Source organism: Microcaecilia unicolor, chromosome 4, assembly GCF_901765095.1.
Source record: "Microcaecilia unicolor chromosome 4, aMicUni1.1, whole genome shotgun sequence".
Taxonomy (NCBI): Eukaryota; Metazoa; Chordata; class Amphibia; order Gymnophiona; family Siphonopidae; genus Microcaecilia; species Microcaecilia unicolor.
In genome coordinates this window covers 293153007-293177298 of record NC_044034.1, presented here as the reverse complement: position 1 = coordinate 293177298, position 24292 = coordinate 293153007, and the positions used below count along the sequence as shown (strand labels likewise).

General features: G+C 42.8%; 1 pseudogene; it reads left to right on the top strand.

Annotated features, from left to right (window-relative positions):
* Positions 1-3160: 3160 nt before the first annotated feature.
* Positions 3161-24292, top strand: part of LOC115469255 — a 104123-nt pseudogene continuing 82991 nt past the window's right edge.

Sequence of the window (24292 nt, the reverse complement as noted above, 5' to 3'; positions counted from 1 at the left end):
GGGTACCCCACTGGGATGTCTGTGTGACCAGTCTACAAAGAATGCTGGCCCTTCATATATCCAAATACATCCAAAATCGGATTTAGACGTCATAGCGAAAATGCCCCTTCATATAACTTTATGTATGGCATGTATAATATATTTGGAAAATGTTTATATCACATATGTAATAATTGTTATTGCTTCATTTGGACTAGCTCTGTCTTTTGCTCTTACGGTAGTACTGGAAGTTGCTATCGCTAACATGGTTTTTAAGGGGTGAGAAGAGAAGGGTTGTTTTTTCTGTAATTACTTCTTTCACCTCCCTGAAGTCAGTCAGCACTGAAAGTCTGGACAGTCTGTATAAATCTTGTCTCCACTGGTTAATTTACTAAACACACATCACTTTATGAGAAACACTCCAAGCCAGAAGAACATCCCCCAACCCATTCCAGTAATTACTGCCTCAGCTCACTTCAAACATGTCATTTTACATTCCCAGTTTAATATACCCCTGACAGCCACAGAGATAGGAGACAGAGGAGTCCAAGTAATCAGGTCTCTCAGTCCTTGCCTTTAGTTACATATTTACTGATTTTTTTAAATAAAAGTTTTACTTTTTAAATTTGCATTTAAATGATACAATCAAAGACAATAAACTTGGGAGGTAATGTTCTATTGTGGATTAAAAACTGGTTAAAAGATAGAAAACAGAGAGTAGGGTTAAATGATCAGTGCTCTCAATGGAAGATAGTGGGATTCCCTAGGGTCAGTGCTGGGACTGCTGCTTTTTAACATATTTATAAATGACCTAGACATGGGAATAACTAGTGAGATAATTCACTGATGACACGTGAAAGTTATTCAAAGTTGTTAAATCACAAGAGGAGTGTGAAAAATTGCAAAATGACCTTACGAGGCTGGGAGAGTGGCCATCCAAATGGTAGATGACGTTTAATGTGAGCAAGTGCAACGTTATACATATGGGAAAGAGGAACCCAAACTATAGTTACGTGTTGAAAGGTTCCACATTAGGAGTCACCGACCAGGAAAGGGATCTAGGTGTCGTCACTGATGATACATTGAAGCTCACTGCTCAGTGTGCAGCAGCTTCTAATAAAGCAAATAGAATGTTAGGAATTATTAGGAAAGGAAAGGAATGGAAAACAAAATGAGAATGTTATAATGTCTTTGTATCATTTCATGGTGCGACCACACCTCAAATACTATGTGCAATTCTGGTCACCACATCTCAAAAAAGATATAGTGGAATTAGAAAGGTACACAGATGGGTGACAAAAATGATCAAGGGTTTGGGACAACTTCCTTATGAGGAAAGGCTAAAGTGGTTAGGGCTCTTCAGCTTGGAGAAAAGATGGCTGAGGGGAGATGTGATAGAGGTCTATAAAATACTGAGTGGAGTGGAACGGGTAGATGTGAATTGCTTATTTACTCTTTCCAAAAATACGAGGACTAGGGGGCACACAATGAAGCTACTAAATTTAAAACAAACTGGAGAAAATATTTCTTCACTCAACATATAATTAAACTCGGGAATTCATTGCCAGAGAATGTGGTAAAAGCAGTTAGCTTAGCAGGTTTTTAAAAAGGTTCGGATAATTTCCTTAAAGAAAAGTCAATAAGCCATTATTAAGATGAACTTGGGAAAATCCACTGCTTATTTATAGGATAAGCTGCATAAAATCTGTTTTCCTGTTCTGGGATCTCACCAGTTACTTGCGACCTGGATTGGCCACTATTGGAAACAGGATACTGGGCTTGATGGACCTTCAGTCTGTCCCGGTATGGCAACACTTATATTCTTATGAATCAGAAATTCAGCAATATCTCACAATAAATATTACACTATTTATAATAAGGAAACTATAATAGTCTGCAGTCCACCAACTTGGGGGGTGGAGGGAGCAAACAAGTACAAACCCAAGGGAAGTTGGAATCAGTAAAGAAAATAAACTTAAAGCGCAATAAGAGCAAATTTTACTGCTTATACATCACATCAGGACCTTACAACTAGGAAGCAGAAGGAGAAGAAACGTAATTGGTAGGCTCATAAAAAATATATGTTACCCTGGTAAGAAATAAAACATTTACAAGGAAAGTATAATTGAAATGAAGCCCCTAACTCTATAACAGATGGTCGAAGTGTCAAAAATGTCTTATGTCTTTGTTGTGTCCAACGTGAGACATTTGGAAGCACATATACTTTCTCACTCAAAAAGGAAACATTTCTTAACCTGAAGTAAAGTCTCAATGTGGATTCATTATCCTGTATTAAAACCAGAGAAACCAGTAGAGTATCTCGATCAGTTTCAATGTCTAAAATTTCCAGTAGGCCGGAAACATCTAGGCCCCTCCCATCATCTACTGTCTCTGATTCCATTAATATTAATAGATTTTTTGAACAAGTGGAATATTAGTTTCTGTAAACGTCAAGATCAATGAGATTAAACCTAAAAAATAGTTCCTTAAGTCCAATAATATTTGAAACAGGAAAATTCAACAGTCTTAAGTTCAAATTCCTATTCACGTTCATTAGTGCTTTATCAGCTATCTGCTGAGTAACAATAGTTTTCAGATTGTTAATTGATTTTTCCACCTTATCAATCCTTGTACTTTGTAACTGAGAAATAGTCTCAAAGTTAGACAACCTAGACTTTTTAATACAGTGACCTCTCTTCCTTAAGCTTCAGTGATCTGAGTCTGTAGTGAGCCAGCAATGTTTGCATAGTTCTCTGCGTCCTGAGGCACCCTCTTTACATGGTACAGAAAGAGAGAATATGTGAGCCTCCCTTTGTACTAGAATTTATTTCTGATCTGGGAGAATATTGACAAAATCTGAGTCGGGGAGAGTTGAGCTAATGCCCTGATGTGGGGGAGTGGGCCTCAGGTAGGAATTGCTGTTACAGCTGGTAGACTGTCAAACTTCTCTGGCAACCCTTCAGCTTTTTTCTCCTGCTGGGAATCAGGCAATAGGCCAGCAGCAGATTTCAATGGAGGAAAGAAGAGACAGCCTAAGAGAAAATCATATTAGCAAAGAAAGGAAGGGGGAGGAGGGAAATAAGGGAGAAGAAGAGGGGGTGTGTGTGAATTCTTTCAGGCAGGAGGCCCAGAGACTGGAGTGAAACAGGAGAGGAGGTGGGTACATCAGCTGCTCTCTGCTGATAGCTTAATCTGGTAGTAAAGCAGGACTTCATTTTTGTCTCTTGTACACATTTAGGGGAGGTGAAGCCCCTTCCAAGAGGAATTGTTCCGAGTCTCTCGATTTTAAAGATTTGCAGGGAATTCTTCCTGTTTCTTATTTTTATATATAGATTAATATAAAGGCAGGAGGGTCAAGGAGAGAGTGAAGGACTGGAGGAAGCTATCCATAGGAACAATGGGAAGCATTGCTAAGGAGTGCATGACAGGGACTGAACTGGGGGCCCTACAGGAGCTGCACCTGAGCATGAAAGATCTCAACTACGCAGACTACCGACTGCTGAAGAGAGACTATCACCACAGGTACAGAGCAAAGTATCTTCTCTCTATACAAACGTAGGGACCAGGGCACAGCAGTGATCCCTTCTCAGAGCCCCATACCTTATTTTCTGACTGGTATTTTCTCTTAAAAGTGGTTCTTCTGAATGTCAGAATAGCCATTGGGTTCTTTTTTATTATTTGCATCATATTTAATCCTGCTACATCTTCATGCCCCTGGTTAGGTTGGGTCATAGGGCACTACCCATCTGTGGGATTGCCCCTCCAAATACTGTATAGGTTCTCAATCTCAGCAAAAAAGACCAGGGCTCCCAAACTGATCTTTGAGGGCTGCAATTCAATCATGTTTCCAGGATTTGCACAATGAATATGCATAAAATTGATGTGTAGGCACTGCCTTCATTACGAAGACAGACCTACTATGCAAACCCAACTAGGTTGTAGCCTTTAAGGACCGAATTTGCAAAAGAACAACCGGTCCTCAGTTTATAGCTCAGATGCTGCACTGGAGAACTGGGTTTGATTCTCACTGCAGGTCCTTGTGACCCTGGGCAAGTCACTTAACCTTCCATTGCTCCAGGTGTAAGATTTAGATTGTGAGCCTACTAGAGACAGAAAAAGTACCTGCACATATTTTATGTAAAACCGCTTTGATTGTACCCACAGAAAGGCGGTATATCCAATCCATGACTTGCAGAGATACACCAGCTAATACAGTTTAAAGAGAAACTAGTGAGGATCAGGATAAGTGAAGGTGATAGCTTGCTTTGCAGATAAGAGTCACGGGGCTTGAGTGAACTCTAGGGTTAAAGTCCTGCTAGCTGACACAAGTGGGAATTTTTTTTTTTTTTACATTTTTAACCAATGCAATAGCTTTATTATTTGCACAAAAATGTGCCCAACTTTAAAACCTTTAGGATTAAATGATTATTATTTTGAACACATACTCCTACATAGCAGTGGCAGGGTAAGCCATAAACATAGTCTAAGATTAGCAGTTCTTAAAAAAAGAGATACATCTATAAAGCCAGTTGTTTTGAAAGGGCATTTTCCCCTTTCTAGGCTGAGATTTACTTTCCACTCCAGTGCTCCTAGGGTGTTGCCCTAGAGGTTCCGAAATCTGGTCCTGGAGGCACCCCAGCCAGTCAGGTTTTCAAGATATCCACAATGAATATTCATGAGAGAGATTTGCATACCAAGGAAGCAGTGCATGCAGATCTCTTTCATGAATATTCATTGTGGATATCATGAAAACCTGACTGGCTGGGGTGCCCCCAGGACCAGGTTTGGGAACCATTGCTCTAAGTGAACACCATTTCATCCAAAATGCTTTTGGCCATCGGAAGGCAAATAGCAGTTGCTATTTTGGAAAATCTAAATATTTCATGCCATGAGAAGAGAATATTCAGCATATATTTGGCAACCTCCATTCTCCCCCCCCCAAAAAAGCACTTTCCCACAACACAAGGAACGTTATGAAATGCCCTTGGGAGGAGTCACAACAGATGCACCATGAAGGTCCTCCAGCTCACAGACCCAAACGTATTTCCTCCTGTTCACCTAGGGCAGCAGAGCAGTTCCACATAGCAGGAGAGCAGCAAAAGTTTTTGTGAGTGCTAGGGGCATAGCCAGACCTCGACCGGGGGGGGGGGGGGGGGGCAGAGCCAAAGGTGTGGGGGGCATATTTTGGGCCGCTGCCCCCCCCCCACTGCCGCCACCCCTGCCACCACTGTTACTGCCACCGCCACCTTCTCCCACCTCGCTATCACCACCACTCCCCTGCCACCGCATGATGGTACCTTGACTGACGGGGGTCCCCAACCAGTGTTGCACATGCTCAGTTTCACGAAAACAAGCATGCACAGTGCAACTGAAAGCAGGGTAGGCAATGTGGCAAGACCAGCGCAGGACAAACGCTTCAGCTGGCAGGGGTTGGAGACACCCGCCAACCAAACCAGGGGCCCCAGAGCCAATTTGGAGGGCCCAGGCCCCCATGACCCACGTAGCTATGCCATTGGTGAGTGCTTCATCAAGTTTCATCAAAGCAGCAGGATGCAAGGAGGCCTTCAGTGTAGGTCTGGGCTCAAGGTTCCTGAATTTACTTTTGATGTAATCTTGGTGCAGGTGGAGATAAGGTGGCAGCCGCAGCAGGCCAGGCAGGGGGAAGGAAATATACTTGATGGGGAGGGGGGGGGGGGGAATCTGGACTATGGAGGGTAGGCATGCAGCTACTTTTACTTTATGTGGAAGCAATCTTTATATGTTTCAAATGTTCTTTTATCTGTAGAAATGTAGGAAGGCTCCCTTCTTTGACTATCAGATAATTCTTCTAATTAACTTAACAAGCTTTCCTTCTTTTCAAACATTGGCTACAGCTTCCCAGCCAAAAGGGCCCATACTAAGTTTTGCATTGGGGATCTTGGTGCTCACCTGTTAAATCTGCTTTGATAGGGGTTACCTGGTGCAAGTACTGTGCACTACCATGCATAGTACTTGATTACTGGCCTGACAGAGTAAAGGGATACAGCACTGGGGGAGGGAGAGTCCCAGCCATTGCTCGGGGGGGGGGGGGGGGGGGGGGGGGGGAGAGTCCCAGCCATTGCTCAACACTGACACCTTGCAACCAGAGATAGTGTCCATGTTGGCCGTGTTCCTGAAGGAGCCATGGTTGTGGTCACTGAAGTTTTGGGCTAAGCTAAGGGGAGAAGGTATAAATAGTAGAAAAACCCTAGGTAGTTGTGAATGAAGATTTAAGAGAAAACGGAGGGGCCAAAAGAATCTCTTACTGCCTGGTCCTGTCAGGAGGAGTGGCTGCTTGTACAACTGAGAACTTTCACAAATGCTGGAAGCCGGGGTCAAGTTCAAGGGAATTTTTGCCACTTTGTATGAGCAAGATTTCATAAAGCAAACATGAACTTGTGCAAAGAATGTGCTTGTATTCATGCAAACCATGCTAATATACCTAAAAAATGTTACTATATGTTTTTGCCTCCAACACAATCTTCTTTTCAAAGTCTTCTCTCTTTGCCTTCCTTATCAGCACTTTGCATTTGACGTGTCATTCCTTATGCTGTTCTCTATTATTTTCAGTCCGATCCTTCTTCCCAGTTCTGAAGGATTTTCTTTTAGCTTTAATAGCTTCCTTTACCTCACTTTTTAACCATGTCAGCTGCCATTCAGCGTTCCTTCTTTTTAAATATATGGAATCAGGGGCATAGCCAAACCTGACTTTTTTTTTTTTTGGGGGGGGGGGGGGGGGACCACATGGGGGAACACTATGGATTCACAAATTTTCAATATGGTAATATAGAGCCCAGCTAAGGAACAGGTTATTTTGAACTAGTCTTCACTGGACCAAACTTGCTTTCCTTGTGCCATCAACATCCTGCTGGGTAGGCAGTGTCTTAAAAGGTGGAGGATAAAGGATTAAAAAAACAAAAACATTTATATCACATACCCCATGCAAATTTGGGTTCAATGTGGATTACATTTGAAAAGACAGTGAGACAGAATAATAGAATAACAGCAAGTAGAAAGATATGTCTGAAACATTCAACAAAGTTGAGATTGGTTATCTTCCTTCCACCAGGTCTCAGAAATGCTTTCATTTAGTGCAATATAGTCTAACTCTCCCATCTTATTTCTTAGGCTTCTGGCATTTGCATACAGGCATTTCAAGCAATGTTTGTTGTTCTTATTTACAACTTGTTCAGAAGCTGACAGTGATAATTTGCAATCTTGAAGATCTGTCTGCTCTTTATTTATAGACACCTGGTCTACTATGGTCACTATTGCAACCTCACTATTGGGACAGTCTACTATGATCACTATTGCAACCTTGCTATCAGGATGCCCTATCTTCCCTGTTTCAGTGATAGCTTTCAAAGATACCTTGTTCTGAACCATGTGCTTTTGAGTGACTGTCAGCCTTCCCCCAGTTTCTAGTTTAAAAGCTGTGTTATTTTCCTTTTTAAATAATGTATGAAGAGCTGCCAAGTTACCTAGCTCCAGGAGGGAGACTTTTTGGCCAGCCCTGGTTTTGAATGCATCCTAAATCAGTGTGGTACTTGTAGCTCCAGATTCTACCCATTGAAGTCAATCCTGCACATGCCATAATGCTTCATGATGACAGAGTAGTCAGAAAGCTAGAGCCAGCTTAAAATTTCCTTCTTGGAACTGGGTAATTTGGCAACTCTGTATGTATGCACACACTCACGTACAGCCCATCAGACTCATACAATAATCTCAGACACTCAGGCACACGTTTTACTGACCGAGACAGTCACAGCACACATACAGACATTTCAGTATACACACAAACACCTAAAGGGGTTCATTTTCAGACTGTGCATTGGGACAGAATTTGTAGGTACTTTTTACCTATGGACTTTGCACCAAATTTCAAAGAGAAAGTATGCATGCATCTCTATTTTGAGACTTTATTTCAAACAATGAGGTACCCCTGCTCATTTTTTTCCCATCAGGGTAGATTTTCTGTAGAAAATAGTACTTGAAGACTTGAAAATACAACTTTATTGGGATTTATTAACCGCCTTTATGAAGAGATTCAGCCAAGGCAGTTTACAGCAGGTACAGTTTAACATAAAACTTACAATTTTGTTAACAGTATAATAATAGTAAATATGGTCAAATATAAACATAAATACAATAAATGAGGTACCTAAGTATATAAGAGTAGCCGTACTGGGTCAGACCAATGGTCCATCTAGCCCAGTATCCTGTTTTCCAAACGGGGGCCAAGCCAGGTCACAAGTACCTGGCAGAAACCCAAATTGTGGCAACACTCCATACTACAAATCCCAGGGCAAACAGTTGCTTCCCATGCCTGTCTCAATAGCAGACTATGGACTTTTCCTTCAAGAATTTGTCCAAACATTTTTTAAACAAAGATACGCTAAAAACTGTTACTATATCCTCCGTCAAAGAGTTCCAGAGCTTTTCTATTCGTTGAGTGAAAAAATATTTCCATGTAACTTCCTCGAGTGTCCCCTAGTCTTTCTACTTTTGGAATGAGTAAAAAATTGATTTACTTCTACTTGTTCTACACCACTGAGGATTTTGTAGACCTTAATCATATCTTCCCTCATCCGTCTCTTTTCCAAGCTGAAGAGCCCTAACCTCTTTAGCCTTTCCACATACAAGAGGAGTTCCATCCCCTTTATCATTTTGGTCACTCTTCTTTGAACCTTTTCTAATTCCGCTATATCATGCATTACTCAAGGTGTGGTTGCACCATGGAGCAATACAAAGGCATTATAGTATTTTTGGTCTTATTCACCATCCCTTTCCTAATAATTCCTAGCATCCTGTTTGCTTTTTTGGCTGCCGCCACACACTGAGCAGAAGATTTCAGTGTATTATCTACAACGACACCTAGATCTTTCTCTTGAGTGCTGACCCCCCAAGGTAAACTTAAGAATAGCAAATTAAAACCTAATAATGGGACTACCGTGAAACAGTATAAAAAATATACACATTTAACAGCACTGAAATAACAGAGATGTAATATGATGTCAGTATAATACTACTGAAACATCTAATGTTCTAATGTAACATTCAACTAACAAGTATGCTTGTTAACAGTATATCTCGTTCATATCATATGAATGAAATGCCAGTGTTTAGACATGGAGTGTAACCTGTACTGAGTGGCAAATGTGGCTGTCGCTGCCTTGTTGGACAGGCTGAATGGACTGTGCAGATCTTTCTCTCCCACCATTAACTATGCTAGAACTGCTGCCATCTTGCCCCTGAGCCTTTAAGGGATGGAGCATAATGAGATGCTACAGCTAACAGGATGAATAATATTTAAGAGAGGGGGGGTGCTTCCTTCATCCCATCAAGAAGAAAGCACCCCTTTTACTGCAGTGCCTGCTTAGAACACTTCCCTGCCACTGTATCCCTCTGTTCCCCCCACCAAAGTAAATCTAGCTGACTTAGGAGGAAGACATCAACATCAGATAGTGAAACCCAGCTCCTCCCCTCCCCCCTCATGTAGTTAGAAAACCCAGAAATGCAGTGCTGCCAAGTTACCAATCCCAGATGAGAGACTGTAGGCCAGTCTTGGATTTGTAAAATCTTCATCCTGAAGCACTATGGAATCTACATTGCTGATTTTAAGGAGTAGAATCAGGGACTACGGCTACCACAGATTGCAAGGACATAGGTTAAAAAACAGGGCTGGTCAAAAGTCTCCCTCCCAGAACTGGTGACATGACAGCTCTGGAAATGAGGGAGGGAGATCATAGGCACCAAGGTTTCACAATGATTGTAGATTCTAAGCAGAGCACAAATTACCCCTCCCTGGACACACTGAAGGACCTTGTTCAATATTGGGGGTGCTGAGCACCCACTGCATATAAAGCTGGCACCTGTGCTGGAGACTCCAATAGACACATACAGGGTACCAGTTTAAGGAATAATTCTCTTCCTGATAGGTAAACTGCACCTAGAGTTCAGATTCTTTCTTGTATACTTCATAGAAAAAGGATCCTGTTTACAGGGGGTGAAACAAGCCTGGATACATGGTCAGTCATCCCTTGGCAGCAAGCCCTTGTTATAAGCTTTCATCACCTGTTCTGTCCAGAAATTATTACTGGCTTTGGGAACACACTTTAGAGTTATGTCTAAATCTGCCATCAACAAACAAGGACCCCACAGAAGAGCTGAGAGCAGGAACTTTTGCCAAAGGGTTTGAGTGTTCTTGTAATGTATCTGTCAAATATTTATTCATTTGACATATTTATACACTGTCTTTCTATCCAATGTGGTGAGCAACAATAGCAGTGACTCTGCAGGAGAACAGTGACTCAGTAGAAGAGCAAAAGGTACCATAGAATATCTGGAAACAAAAGGACTTTGTAGGAGATTGAGTATCTCCATGTGTTATAGGACAACTCCAACTTTTATTCTTGTAGCATTAAATGCTAAGGAGAAAATCTGGTGGAACAGGAGCTGTATGGGCTTACAAAACACAGCAGGTACCAAAAGGGGCAAAGAAGGATTTCCTCAAAGAGTCATATGTTTAAAGACAACACAGCAAGAAGGCATTTCTTTTGAAACCCAGGTGTGAGTGGTCAGAATCAGATCATGCATTCCCTGAGCTGCGAGTCATTGCCTAGAGCCTTGCTTTACTCAGTGGCATCATTAGCAGTGCTGGGACAGGGCTGCCAGCCTAAACTCCAGTCCAATGAATTGTACTGGTGCAGAACCAGATGCTTTGGAGTTGGAGCTAAACAGTAGATTGGAATCGAGGGAGACAGAATTAATCTATAATGATCATCACAGAGGGGCCACAGGTCCTGGGTCAACTCTGACAGGCTGATCCTATTCTATATTTTCCCCATTGCATCTAAGTACAATTTCTCTAAGAAAAGTTAGACCACAAGTCCATGAATACAGAGATACCAAGTTACAAAAGGACAGGTACAAATCAAAGTAGGGTATACACAAAAAGTAGCACATATGAGTTTATCTTGTTGGGCGGACTGGATGGACCATGCAGGTGCTTTGAAAATGAGCCCCTATGTTACTCAGTTCAAGGCTGGAGATTTTGGACCACCCCTTCCTGTTGTGTTATGTTACAGAGGATTTGTCACCCTCCAAATCCCCCAATTTGAGATTCAAGGCATCAGGCGAAATACAATACAAATAGAAATATACTGATACAAAACATCAAGAATTACAAAAAATCAGCCAAGTATCACATCTTACTAAACATTAGCAAACCGCACTGATTTCAATGGGCAGGATCAGGCACTACAAATCCCACACTGCTTTGAGTTCAAACCCAGGAATGTCCCCAAATCTCCAGCCTGGAACTAAGTAACTTGGCATCTCTGCTGAATGTAACAGTGAAAACCAGAATGCTATGAGCCAGTCTGCATTGAGTCAGATCAAGTGCCAGTTCTACCATCCATTTGTGTGTTTTACTGCTTATGTAGACGATAGACCCATTTATTAAATGCAATGGGCACTTTCACTTGGCTCTGCTGCAGAGATGTCACATTACCCAGTTCCAGACTGGGACTGGAGATTTTGGGACAGTCCAGGAAGATTTCTGACAACCCCCCCCCCCCCCCCCACCCCTCTTGTGCATTATGGCACTTGCAGCACTGATTTCAATGGGCAGGATCAAACACTACAAATCCCATACTGCTTTGGGATGTAAGTTCAAAACCAGGACTGGTTAAAAAAAAAAAATTCTCCAGCCTAGAACTGGGTAACTTGGCATCTCTGCTGCTGCTATAGAAATCAGTGAGACAGAAATTGTCCTGGGTGGAGGGGAGGACTTTAAGTCAGAGGTGCGTATATGGGTGTTTTTACATTACCTCTTGTTACATTGCATGCTGATTAAGGAGGGAAAGGAGAAAGGGAAATGGGACTTGATATACCGCCTTTCTGTGGTATTTTGCAACTACATTCAAAGCAGTTTACATATATTCAGGTACTTATTTTGTACCTGGGGCAATGGAGGATTAAGTGACTTGCCCACAGTCACAAGGAGTTGCAATAGGAATCAAACCCAGTTCCCCAGGATCAAAGTCAGCTGCACTAACCACTAGGCTACTCCGCCACTACACAAGGAACATTTCCAGAGGGTGTTCATGTACCGATCTGTCCACAAAGGCTGATGATGCCTTGGTTGTAGGGGCTGAAGTGACACTGAGATTGAAAGCAGCGAGCCTCTGATAACATCCTCCCAGTTAAGCCTTGGTGTGATGGGCTCCAGTGTAAACAGGGTTTGTGTTGTTTCAAAGATGCCAAGGGTGAACAACCCCAAAGAGTGAGATTTAGCACTCCAAAAAGTAAGAAAAGTCCATAAACTATTATCAGGGTAGGCCTGGAGAGAGCCACTGCAGGTCCCTGAGGGTAAGTAGTTTCAAATCTTGATTTTTTGGGGGGCATCCTGCCAGGTACTTGTGACCAGGATTGGCCTCTGTTGGAAATAGGATGCTGGGATAGATGAACTTTTCTTATAATTTCTTGCATCAGGTTGCATTTCTGAGTCAGTCACTTCCTTTTTATCCCAAAACATGGCATCTCTGTCATATATTTCTTTCCATACACACCATGATTTCTCTGCTATCTTCCGGCCCCACATGATTCATAATGCCAGGGCTGTCTAGTGCATCTGCTCTGGAGTATAAGATGTCTTATTGTCTATCAAATCAGCACATTTCTTGAAGGCCACCCAAAACTGCCAACTGCCCTTCAAGTCTACTGCACGTTCTGCACCTCCTACTCCTTAGGTTTGGGTTTGCTTTCATGTATTTGGAGAAACATTTTGAAGCTTGGCCTATGGACAGGGCTCCAGTGACAGAAGGGTTTGTTTTGTTTCAAAGATGCCAAGGGTGAACAAACCCAAAGAGTGAGATTTACCACTCCAAAAAGTAAGACAGTGCTTGAGATACCTGTTAGGTGCAGGACAGGTTTTACCCAAATGCCGACATGGACTTACAGGGGGATCAATAGGGATACCATAGACAAAACCAAGACTAGATCATCCTGTTCTGAAAACCTGGAACCATTTACCAACCCTACCTGCATTTTTTAGAGGGAAAGACACCATTGCTTTATATGTGCCACAAGGAGTGTACATGGAGGAGATGGTGCCCCTTTCAATCTACAAAAACGAAGAAACTGAGAAATCCCACAAAGTTCCAATAGAGAGAAAAAAAAAGAGTGGGAATTACCAGACTGATGTTCCAGGAGCAATATAACAAAGTGCTTTATTAACAGATACTGAGTTCCAAAATTTTGAAAACAAATACCATGCAATGCTGATTGATGGCGGACCTTACATAGGCCATGTTTCGGCTAACAGGCCTTCATCGGGGGTCCTCAGAGAAGCAAAAAACAAATATAAATACCAAATAACTAGCATAAAAAGAATAGAAGGTATGGAAATATGTATATATAAAATGAAAAAAAGAGAAATAATGGAAAAATAGTAGAAAATGAGGTAAAGAAAGTACCTGTGAAGAGATGACATGGAGGGGCATTTTCGAAAGGGACGTCCAAGTTGCGATTTGGACGTCCATGCAAAACAGTGAAATCCGGGAGCGGGGAAACCCGTATCTTTGAAACAAGATGGGCGTCCATCTTTCGTTTTGAAAATACCAGCAGAGACATCCAAATCCTTAAATTTGAACGTCCCTAGATTTCATCGTCCTTAGACATGGACGTTTCTGACTTTCGGCGATTTTCAAAACCAAAGACGTGCATGTCAAAAATGTCCTAATGAAAGCCATTTGGCGCAGGAAGAGCCAGCATTTGTAGTGCACTGGACCCCCTGACATGCCAGGACACCAACCGGGCACCCTAAGTGGCACTGCAGTGGACCTTGTGTGCTGAGCCCCCCAAATCGCCCCCCAAAACCCACTACCCACAACTGTACACCACTACCATAGCCCTTACAGGTGAAGGGGGCACCTAGATGTGGGTACAGTGGGTTTCTGGTGGGTTTTAGAGGGCTCACTGTTTCCTCCACAAATGTAACAGGTAGGGAGGGTATGGGCCTGGGTCTGCCTGTCTGAAGTGCACTGCAGTACCCACTAAAACTGCTCCTGGGACCTGCATGCGCTGTCATGGACCTGAGTATGACATCTGAGGCTGGCACGACATATTTTTAAAAATGTTTTTTGAGGGTGGGAGGGGGTTAGTGATCACTGAGGGAGTAACAGGAGGTCATCCATGATTCTCTCTGGTGGTCATCTGGTCATTTCAGGCACCTTTTTGTGCCTTAGTCATAAGAGAAACAGGTCCTGGTGAAAATGTCCAAGTGTTCGTCAGGGAAGTCCTTGTTTTTTTCGATTATGGGTCAAGGACGTCAAAGTGTTAGGCACGCCTAAGTCCCGCCTTTGCTATGCCTCCGACACCCCCTTGAACTTTGGCCGTCCTTGTGATGGAGTGCAGTTGGACACGTCCTAAATCGGGTTTTGATTATTCCGATTGGGACGTCCCTGGGAGAGGGACGTCCATCTTCTGATTTATGTCAAAAGATAGGCGTCCTTCTCTTTTGAAAATGTGCCCAATAGTGTGCAAATCCAGAGGAAAAGATACTAATAGTGAGCAAAACAATATGTGAAATGTGACATGCTGAAACGTATAGAGTGGGATTATGAAAAGTCAGATAACTGTAAACTATCATACCTAGAGCACGCTGCATTACATATACCCAATAAACTGGGATAATACAAAAACGCATGATATGAAAAACATAAAGAAATGCACGTTATTAATATAAAGCTAGAAACTCCGCATTTCTCACCGTCTGGCTTTGCAGAATTTTGTTTAACAAAATTGCTTTTATTTCTTCGGTTCTTTCCTTATGGTTTTTATGTAGTAAAAGTAGTTAGCTTAGCGGGGTTTAAAAAAGGTTTTGATGGCTTCCTAAAGGAAAAGTCCATAGACCATTATTAAAATGGACGTGGGGAAAATCAACTGTTTATTTCTAGAATAAGCATCATAAAATGTGTTGTTCTGTTTTGGGATCTTGCCAGGTACTTGTGACCTGGATCAGCCACTGTTGGAAACAGGATGCTGGGCTTGGTGAACCTTCGGTCTGTCCCAGTATGGCAATACTTATGTTCTTGCTTCTCATAGTAGAAGAAATAGTTATTTTTTTCTCATTTTACCTTTTAACCATGCCAGTTTTCTCCTTTTAAAACAGACATCACAGTAAACATTCTTCTGCCTAATATCTCTCAGGTCTCTCATGCAATAGGGCAAGTGTTTTCAATGTTTACTTTCCTCTGTGGTGTTTTTATTTGCAGTTTTGACAAATACTGTTACAATTATAGTGTTGCTCTCTACAAGTATCGGAGTTGTTTTTTTCGTTGCGTTATCATAGGTATGTTCACTGTGTACTAAGACTCTGGCACATAATGATAGTGCATCACTATATTCACTATTTTTGGCATTGTTTTGTCATGCCTACATTTGTTTGTTTACTTTTTTAACTCACTACATCATTGCACTTGTGTAAATGGTTCAGTATTTTTACACTGGAAATGTGATTATATGTTATTATCCTTTACTAGTAAAAAAGGCCCATTTCTGACACAAATGAAACGGGCGCTAGCAAGGTTTTCCTCGGAGTGTGTATGTTTGAGAGAGTGTGTGTGAGAGTGACTGTGTGAGAGAGAGAGAGAGTGAATGTGCGAGTGTGTGTGTGTGACAGAGAGAGTGAGTGTGGGTGCGAGTGTGTCTGTGAGAATGAGAGTGTGTGCGAGTGCGTATGTGAGCCACAGTGAGTGTGAGAGAGTGTGTTTCACACAGATACAGTGTGTGTGAGAGAGAGAGAGTGTGTGTGAGACAGATAGAGTGTGAGAGTATGTGTGCAATACACAGACTCTCTGTGAGACCAAGAGATTGTATGAGATTGAGAGAGTGTTCGAGTGACTGTGTGACACATAGAGAGTGAATGTGATACAGTGTGAGACAGAGTGTGTGAGACACAGTGTGTGAGAGCGAGAGAGAGAAAGACACTGACTGTGAGAGAGAGAGTGTGTGTGTGTGAGACAGAGTGTGTGTGTGACAGAGATACCTCCCCCTCCCTCTCTGGTCTCAGGACCCCCTCCCCCTCCCTCTCCCACCTCTCAGGTCTCTAAACCCCCTTCCCTCTGGTCTCAGGACCCCCATCCACCCCCCTCTCAGGAACCCCTCCCCCTGTCTGGTTTCAGGACCCCCTCCCCCTCACCCCCCTCTCTAGTCTCAGGACCCCCTCACCCTCTCTGATCTCAGGACCCCCTCCCCCCTGGGGGGGTACTGCTGAACTGGGAGGGGGTGGAGCTGCCGAGACGGGGGCAGGGTTTAATTTCCTTCTTTTTCCTTCATCTACCTATGGCTTTTCATCTTTTTCTCACCCTTGTTCTCCCCATGCCCCTTCCTCTTATTCTCCAGTCTTTCTCTACTCCCTTTTTCCATCCAGCAGCTCTCCTCTTTATCTCCCCATCCTTCCAGTGTCTCCCTCCAGCATCTTCCTCTTTCTCTCCCCATCCTTCCACCCATCTACCCTCTCTCCTGATCCTTCCATCTAATGTCTCTCTCCCCCTCCTTCTATCCAGTGTCTCTCTATCTCACTACCCTTTTCTGTTCAGTGTCCCTTCTCTCTCCACATCCTTCCAGTCTCTCCCCTTTCTCTCTCCACATCCATTCATCCATCCTCCCTTTCTCTCCCCATCCTTCCATCTGTTTTCCCTCTTTCTCTCCCCATCTTTCCATCCATCTACCCCTCTCTCCCGATTCTTCCATCCAGTGTCTCTCTCTCTATTCCCTTCTTTCCATCCAGGCCCGCCCACCCAACCAACAGACCTGCAAAACATGCGGCGCCGGCTCCCATTTCCGGCCACTGCTGCTTCTCCTGTTGAGCAGCAGCGGCTGCTACAAAAATAAAAAGAGCTAATTAAACCACCAGAAATGTTGTTAAAAAGCAAGCGCAGCACCGCAGGCAGCCATCAGGCATTGGCTGTCGGCTCTGCAGCCACTCCTCTCACCTCTCACGTCGCTGTGCTCCTCCGGGGTTGTGCTCCAGGGGCAGTGACGTGAGAGGCGAGAGGAGCACCTGCAGAGCCGACAGCCAATGCCTGATGGCTGCCTGCGGTGCTGCGCTTGCTTTTTAAAAACAGCTCTTTTTGTTTTTGTAGCGGCCGCTGCTGCTCAACAGGAGAAGCAGCAGTGGCCGGAAATGGGAGCTGGCGTTGCGTGTTTCGCGGGAGACTTGGCAGGTCTAGGGGTGGGCGGGCCTGGAGGGAAAGTAGTTGGGCGGACGGAGGGGGGAGCGGCGGCGACTTGGGGGGGTGGAGGGGGAGCAGTGGCTGTGGCGACCTCAGGGGGTGGAGGGCTGAGTGGTGGCGGCCTCAGGGGGGAGCTTGGTGGCGAGGGTGGCATGAGCGGGGCCCCCAGGGACGGCCTTGCCCCGGCGGCCCTGGGTGGAGATGTTGGTGCATGTGGAGGAAGGGCTGAAGCTGCTCCTGCAACGTTCCAATGTCTCTCACTGCGTTCGTGATGTCAGGAGATGGTTATGGACGCAGGTAGCCTCATTGGAACGTTGGAGGAGCAAATTATTATATTAGATATGGCCATATGGAATATATCAAGCTAAAATAGGCTTACCAAGGTGAAACTCCCAGCTGTGTTGGTGTATCTGTATAAGTTTTTCATCTCATACATTTTTGTATTATCTCAATTTATTGGGTATATATAACACATCTTGCTATAGGTATGGTAGTTTACAGTTATTTGACTTTCCATAATCACACTCTGTATGCCTCAACATGTCACATTTCACATATTTTTTGCTCACTATTACTATCTTCCATGTTCTCCTCTACACCTGTACACTGTGCCTTCTCATAAGAACATAAGAATAGCCATACTAGATCAGACCAATGATCAAGCTAGCCCAGTATCTTGCTTGCAATAATGGCTAATTCAGGCCACAAGTTCCTGGCAGAATCCAAATTAGTTACAACATTCCATGCTACTAATCCCGGGGCAAGCAGTGGATTCCCCATGTCCATATCAATAACAGGTCCTCTCTTCACAGGTATGTTCTTTACCTCATTTTTCTATTATTTTTCCATTATTTCTCTTTTTCATTTTCATTTATATATATATATATTATTTTTCCATATCTTCTGTTCATTTTTTTTATTTTTTCATTTTCAACAAAACAATACAAAATTACTCTCGTGCAAGAAATACAGAAAGAAAATATGTAATAGAAACAAAGAAAGTATAAAGGAAAAGAAGCCCTATTTCTTCTTTAGACCACAATGATTAAGGGGGAGTGGATTTGATAATAAAGGAGAAAGAGAGAGAAAAAAGGAAACTTTTCTTAGATCAGAATTAACAGTTCCCAAAAGACATAGCACTGTAAACTGCCCCTTCCCCATATTTAAGTCTTAGCAGAAAGACATTCAAATGATTTTCTACATATTCAAGAAAGCCCTTAAGTGCTCCAGGGTAAAGAGCACATGCTTTGTTCCTCCAAGTTTAACCACAAATTTACATGGATATACTAACAGAAATATTGCACCCAATGTTCTTGTCTCTTGCCTCATAGCCAGGAACAACTTTCTTCTTTTCTGAGTACTTTTCGTCACAACAGGTTAAATCCAAATCCTCTTTCCATAGCATAATTCAGCAGCATGATGAAAATAAAGTTTCCGAATTGCATTCAGATCTTGCTCAAGTAATAGAGAACCCAGTAGGGTAGCTCTTTTAGAGGCCTTTGATATTGACTCTTCTAAAGCTGCTGATATATTATTCAAATCCAACTAAGTCCTCAGCCTATGATCATCCTCCATTGCTCTGAGTAATTTTAGAGGAAAATAGTAAATAATAATTTTGTTTATAGGTGGATCAGCGTCTGAGGAATGTTTTAAGGCAGCAATCAAATACCTCTTAAATAAATCTAAAGGAAGTACCCCAGGAGACTGAAGAGCTGAAAATTTGGTCTACGATATAATTTTCAATATTCTCTATTTTTCTATGCATTGCAAGTTTACCTTTAACAAAAATCACCTTAAAATCTTGGAGACTTGTATTTGGTTTAATTTGAGTTGAAAAGTCTGGTTTAACTTGTTCTACAGCTTTTGTTAAGTTCTCCATCTTTTTCCCCAGAGCATTTACCTGCAGTCCTAATTTATTTATTTATAATAGTTAAAATAATTATTTAAAATAATAGTTACCTTATCCAATTTCTGTAAAAGTTGGAACCTCCACTGCTCCTGATGTCTCCTAACTTGGGCCAGCCTCTAAGTCCTGGTGTCCTCCTCGGCAGCATTCCTAACATCAGCTTTGGCAGCAGGTGCTGCCACACCCCAAATGAACACTGACACTGGACACAGAAACTACAGATGCAGGGGGGCGAAAGAGATGTCTCATGCCCCAAAGAGGCTGATCCTCCTCCATCGAACTTCATAGCAGAGCCGATTTCCCCAGCTATCAAAGAGGGTCCAACGATGAAACAGTCAATAGGCTGCTGCTGAGAGCAGTGCCTGAACTGTGGCGGGAGTGGTCTTCACTACCCCTTTCCTGTTAGTATGAGACCTATCTTCACTGAAGAAGTAAGAAAACAAACCAGCACACAGCTGTAACACAGACCAGACTCTCAGAGTCAGAGCAGTGCTGCCATTTAGACTTTCTATACCACCCTCACTGACAAGTAGAACAGGACAGCGAACAATCTATAAATTTAAGAAAGAGCTGGTTCACTAGAAACCAGGAGAAAAGAACTACAATCAGTATAGGATAGCAAAAACATATTGGCTACTCCCCCTACCTTCTGTTCATTTTATGCTAATTATTTGATATCTATATCTATATATATATATATCTTCTATGAGGACCCCTGATGAAAGTTCATTAGCCAAAACAGGGCCCATGTCTGCTGTCAATCAGCATTGCATGCTATCTGTTTTCACAATTTTGGAATTGAGTATCTGTTAAAAAAAGGGGAAAGGGAAATGGGACTTGATATACCACCTTTCTGAGGTTTTTGCAGCTACATTCAAAGTGGTTTACATATATTCAGGTACTTATTTTGTACCAGGGGCAACGGAGGGTTAAGTGACTAGCCCAGAGTCACAAGCAGCTGCAGTGGGAATGGAACGCAGTTCCCCAGGATCAAAGTCCACTGCACTAACCACTAGGCTGCTCCTGGAACATCAGTCTGGTCATTCCCACTCTTTTTTGTGCCCCTTTCAATCTGGCACCCTTGGGCAGCTTCCTGCTCTAGATGTGGGAGATCCAATACAGACAGTTCTGGCTTCCTTAATATCTTTCTGCTGCCTTATTAATTTCCTGCCAAACCCTGCCTCCTTGAGTAATAATTATCTTCTCAAGAACTTGGATATCCAAACTGAAGGACAGCAGGTAGGGAATGGAGGGGGCAACTCTCTTAAGCAGGCAGATAATGTTGGCGTGGATAAAGCAAATATTACACAGAGCTTCAGAGTTCAGATGCTGAGGACTGTGCCAGCTGTACAGCAAGGGTGAAACATCCATACAGCACCACTAAGTAAGCCCTACTGCCACCTCATAGTGGACAAAGGTTTCTTGGATGAAATTGTTGATCTATATTATTTGTGTTTATAATTGACTGAGGGGCCTTTTTACTAAGGTACTCCGAAAAATGGCCTGTGCTGATGTAGGCGCGTGTTTTGGACACGCGCAGGTCCATTTTTCAGCGCGCCTGCAAAAAAAAAAAAAAAGGCCTTCTTTTGTGGCCAAAAATGGACATGCAGCAAAATTAAAACCAGTATGCATCCATTTTCGGCATGAGATCTTACCACCACCTCATTGACTTAGCAATAAGGTCTCATGCATTAACCGGGCAGTAATCGTCAGCACATGTACACTACCGATTACCACTGGGTAAGTGCCACGCAGTAGAAATTTCTACCTTGTGTTTTGGACACACGTCGAAAATGGAATTACCATCCGGGGCACGCAGTAGTCGGGCAGTAGTTCTAATTTGACACACATTGTATGCACATAGGCGCCTATGTGTCTTTAGTAAAAAGGGCCTCTGAATCCCTTCAATGTACTGTGCTATATGCAGTGACGATCCTAGGTTGGCTGCCACCCGGGGCGGATCGCCGATGGGACCGCCCCCCCCCGGGTGCAGCACAACACCCCCCCTGGCGCAATGACACCCCCCGGCGCATCAAACCCCCCCCCCCCCCCCCGGGTGCATTTTTAGCTGCTGGGAGCAGCCGCGTGGCTCTCAGCTCTGCTGGCTCCCTGCTCCCTCTGCCCTGGAACAGGAAGTAACCTGTTCCGGGGCAGAGAAAGCAGGGAACCAGCGAAGCCGACAGGCACGCAGCTGCTCTCTGCACCCCCCCAGCAGCGCGCACCCGGGGCCGACCGCCCCCACCGCCCTGCCCTTGGTACGCCGCTGGCTATATGAGAAAAGGGGCACAAAGGACAAATATACAAGATACTGTATCCACAAAACGTTAGAGAAGAAACACTAAGTCCTGTCTTTCCAGTTCCAAGAATTCAATCCCCCCCACCACCCACCCGAGCTCTGCCACTGCATCTCAACTTGACGTGCAGCACCCCTTGTTATTCTAGTACTGACACCCCACCCCCCATTCAAAAAACCAGAGCTCTGCCAATGCACCTCAGTTTTGCCCTGCAGCATTCCATGCTATTCCAGAATTAAGATCCCACACACCAGACTGGGCAAAAACAACATTTAACACTGATTGAAATTCTTTTTCTCATCATTTTCCTTCCAGGGTGTTTGTGAACCGAAGTTTGGCCCTGGAGAAGATAAGATGTTTTGGTTTTGACATGGATTACACCCTTGCAAGTAAGTATTAGGGTATAAACTTGAGTGACACATCATGTTATATTATGTTTTGCTTATAAACTGCTTGCCTCAAATAAAGATTTGATCCAAAGAAAATCTCGTTAGCAGATTTAGATGTTACTTCACTCTGAATCATTGGACTTTGTTTTTTCAGCATTTTGGGGCCCTTTTACTAAGCCACGTAAGCATCTATGCGCACCCAACGCACACCAAAATGGATTTACTTTTCAGTTACCCTGTGGTTCTTGTGGTAATTTCATTTTTGGCGCACATCCATTACGAGCAGCCGAAAAATAATTTCTATTTTCAGACATGCGTATCGGACATGCGCCAAGTGGCATTTGACGCGCTTAGATCATTACCACCTGGTTACCGTGTGAGATTTTACCTCTAGGTCAATGGCTGGCGGTAAGGTCACAGACCCAAAATGGAGGCGCGGCAATTTTGATTTTGCCGCATGTCTATTTTTGGCAAAAATTTTAAAAAGGCCTTTTTTACAGGTGCGCTGACAAATGGATCGGCGCGTGCCCAAAACCCGTGCCTACACTGCCACAAGTCATTTTCCAGTGCACCTTAGTAAAAGGACCCCTTTGTGAATTCAGACACTAACAGTTCATCTTAAAAGTCATTTCTGACCTTTACTCACAATCTCTACCTTCTACCTGCATGAAACCCCTTGAAAAATCACAAACTTTATGAAAACCAGGAAATTCTAGCCAGATGATGCAGCGATACCAAAAATTTGGAAATTTCTGGAATCTTGATTGTGGTGATATACCATTGACTTTGATAACACATTCAATAGCCCTGAGAATAATTTCTTTGATCAAGGCTAAACTTCAACAGTTTGAGTGACATATCTCCATATCAATAATAATCTCCACTCTGCAGATAGTATTTTGTAATACCATAATACCACTGCTCAGTGTGCAGCGTTGGCTAACAAAACAAATAGAATGTTAGGTATTAGGAAAGGAATGAAAAGCAAAAATGAGAATGTTATAATGCCTTTATATTGCTCCATGGTGTGACTGCAGCTCATATACTGTGTGCAATTCTCATCACTGCATCTCAAAAAAAGATATAGTGGAATTAGAAAAGGTACAGAGAAAGGTGACAAAATGATAAAGGGGATAGGACAACTTCCGTATGAGGAAAGGCTAAAGCGCTTAGGGCTTTTCAGCTTGGAGAAGAGACGGCTGAGGGAAGATAGAGTTCTATAAAATGATGAGTGGAATGGAATGGGTGAACGTGAATTACTTGTTTACTCTTTCCAAAAATACTAGGACTAGGGGGCACACAATGAAGCTATTAAGTAGTATATTTAAAACAAATCAGAAAAAATATTTCTTCACTCAACATGTAATTAAACTCCGGAATTTGTTGCCAGAGAATGTGGTAACAGCAGTTAGCTTAGCAGGGTTTAAAAGAGGTTTAGAAAATTTCCTAAAAGAAAAGTCTATAAGCCAAAAAGAGTTCCAGGGGTGATCAGGGAAATTGCAGACCAGTAAGCCTGACTTCAGTGCCGGGCAACATAGTGGAAACTATTATAAAGAATAAAATTACAGAACACATAGGCAAACATGGTTTAATGGGACAGAGTCCACATGGATTCAGCCAAGGGAGGTCTTGCCTCACCAATTTGCTTCATTTCTTTAAAGGCATGAATAAACATGTAGATAAAGGTTGGTTGATGTGGTGTACCTAGTTTTTTAGAACGCTTTTGACAAGGTACCTCATGAGAAACTCCTGATAAAATTAAGGAGTTATGGGATAGGAGGCAATGTCCTTCTGTGGATTATGAATTATCAGACAGAAAACAGAGGGTGGGGTTAAATGGCCATTCTTCTCAATCGAGGAGGGTGAACAGTGGAGTGCTGCAGGGATCTGTACTGGGGCCAGTGCAATTTAACATATTTATAAATGATCTGGAAATCGGAATGACGAGTGAGGTGATTAAGTTTGCAGATGACACGAAACTATTCAAAGTTGTCAAAATACACGTGGATTGTGAAATATTGCAGGAAGACCTTAGGAAACTGAAAGACTGGGCTTCCAAAAGGCAGATGAAATTTAATGTAGACAAATGCAAAGTGATGCACATTGGAAAGAATAATCCAAATCATAGATATCTGATGCTAGGGTCCACTTTAGGAGTCAGCACTCAAGAAAAAGACCTAGGTTTCATTGTAGACAATACACTGAAATCTGCTGTCCAGTGTGCGGCAGCAGTCAAAAAAAGCAAACAGAATGCTAGGAATAATTAGGAGAGGGATGCAAAATAAGACCAAAAATATTATAATGCCTCATCTATTTATGATCTAAGTAAAAAAAATTATTAGTGGAAGGTAAGTTTGTCTTGTCCATCTACAAAATTCTTAATAATTTCTCTTTTCATGCACATCTTGGACTTACAAAAATCTGGGAACAAGATCTGGAAATTACTGATCAAACTGTAAACTGGGA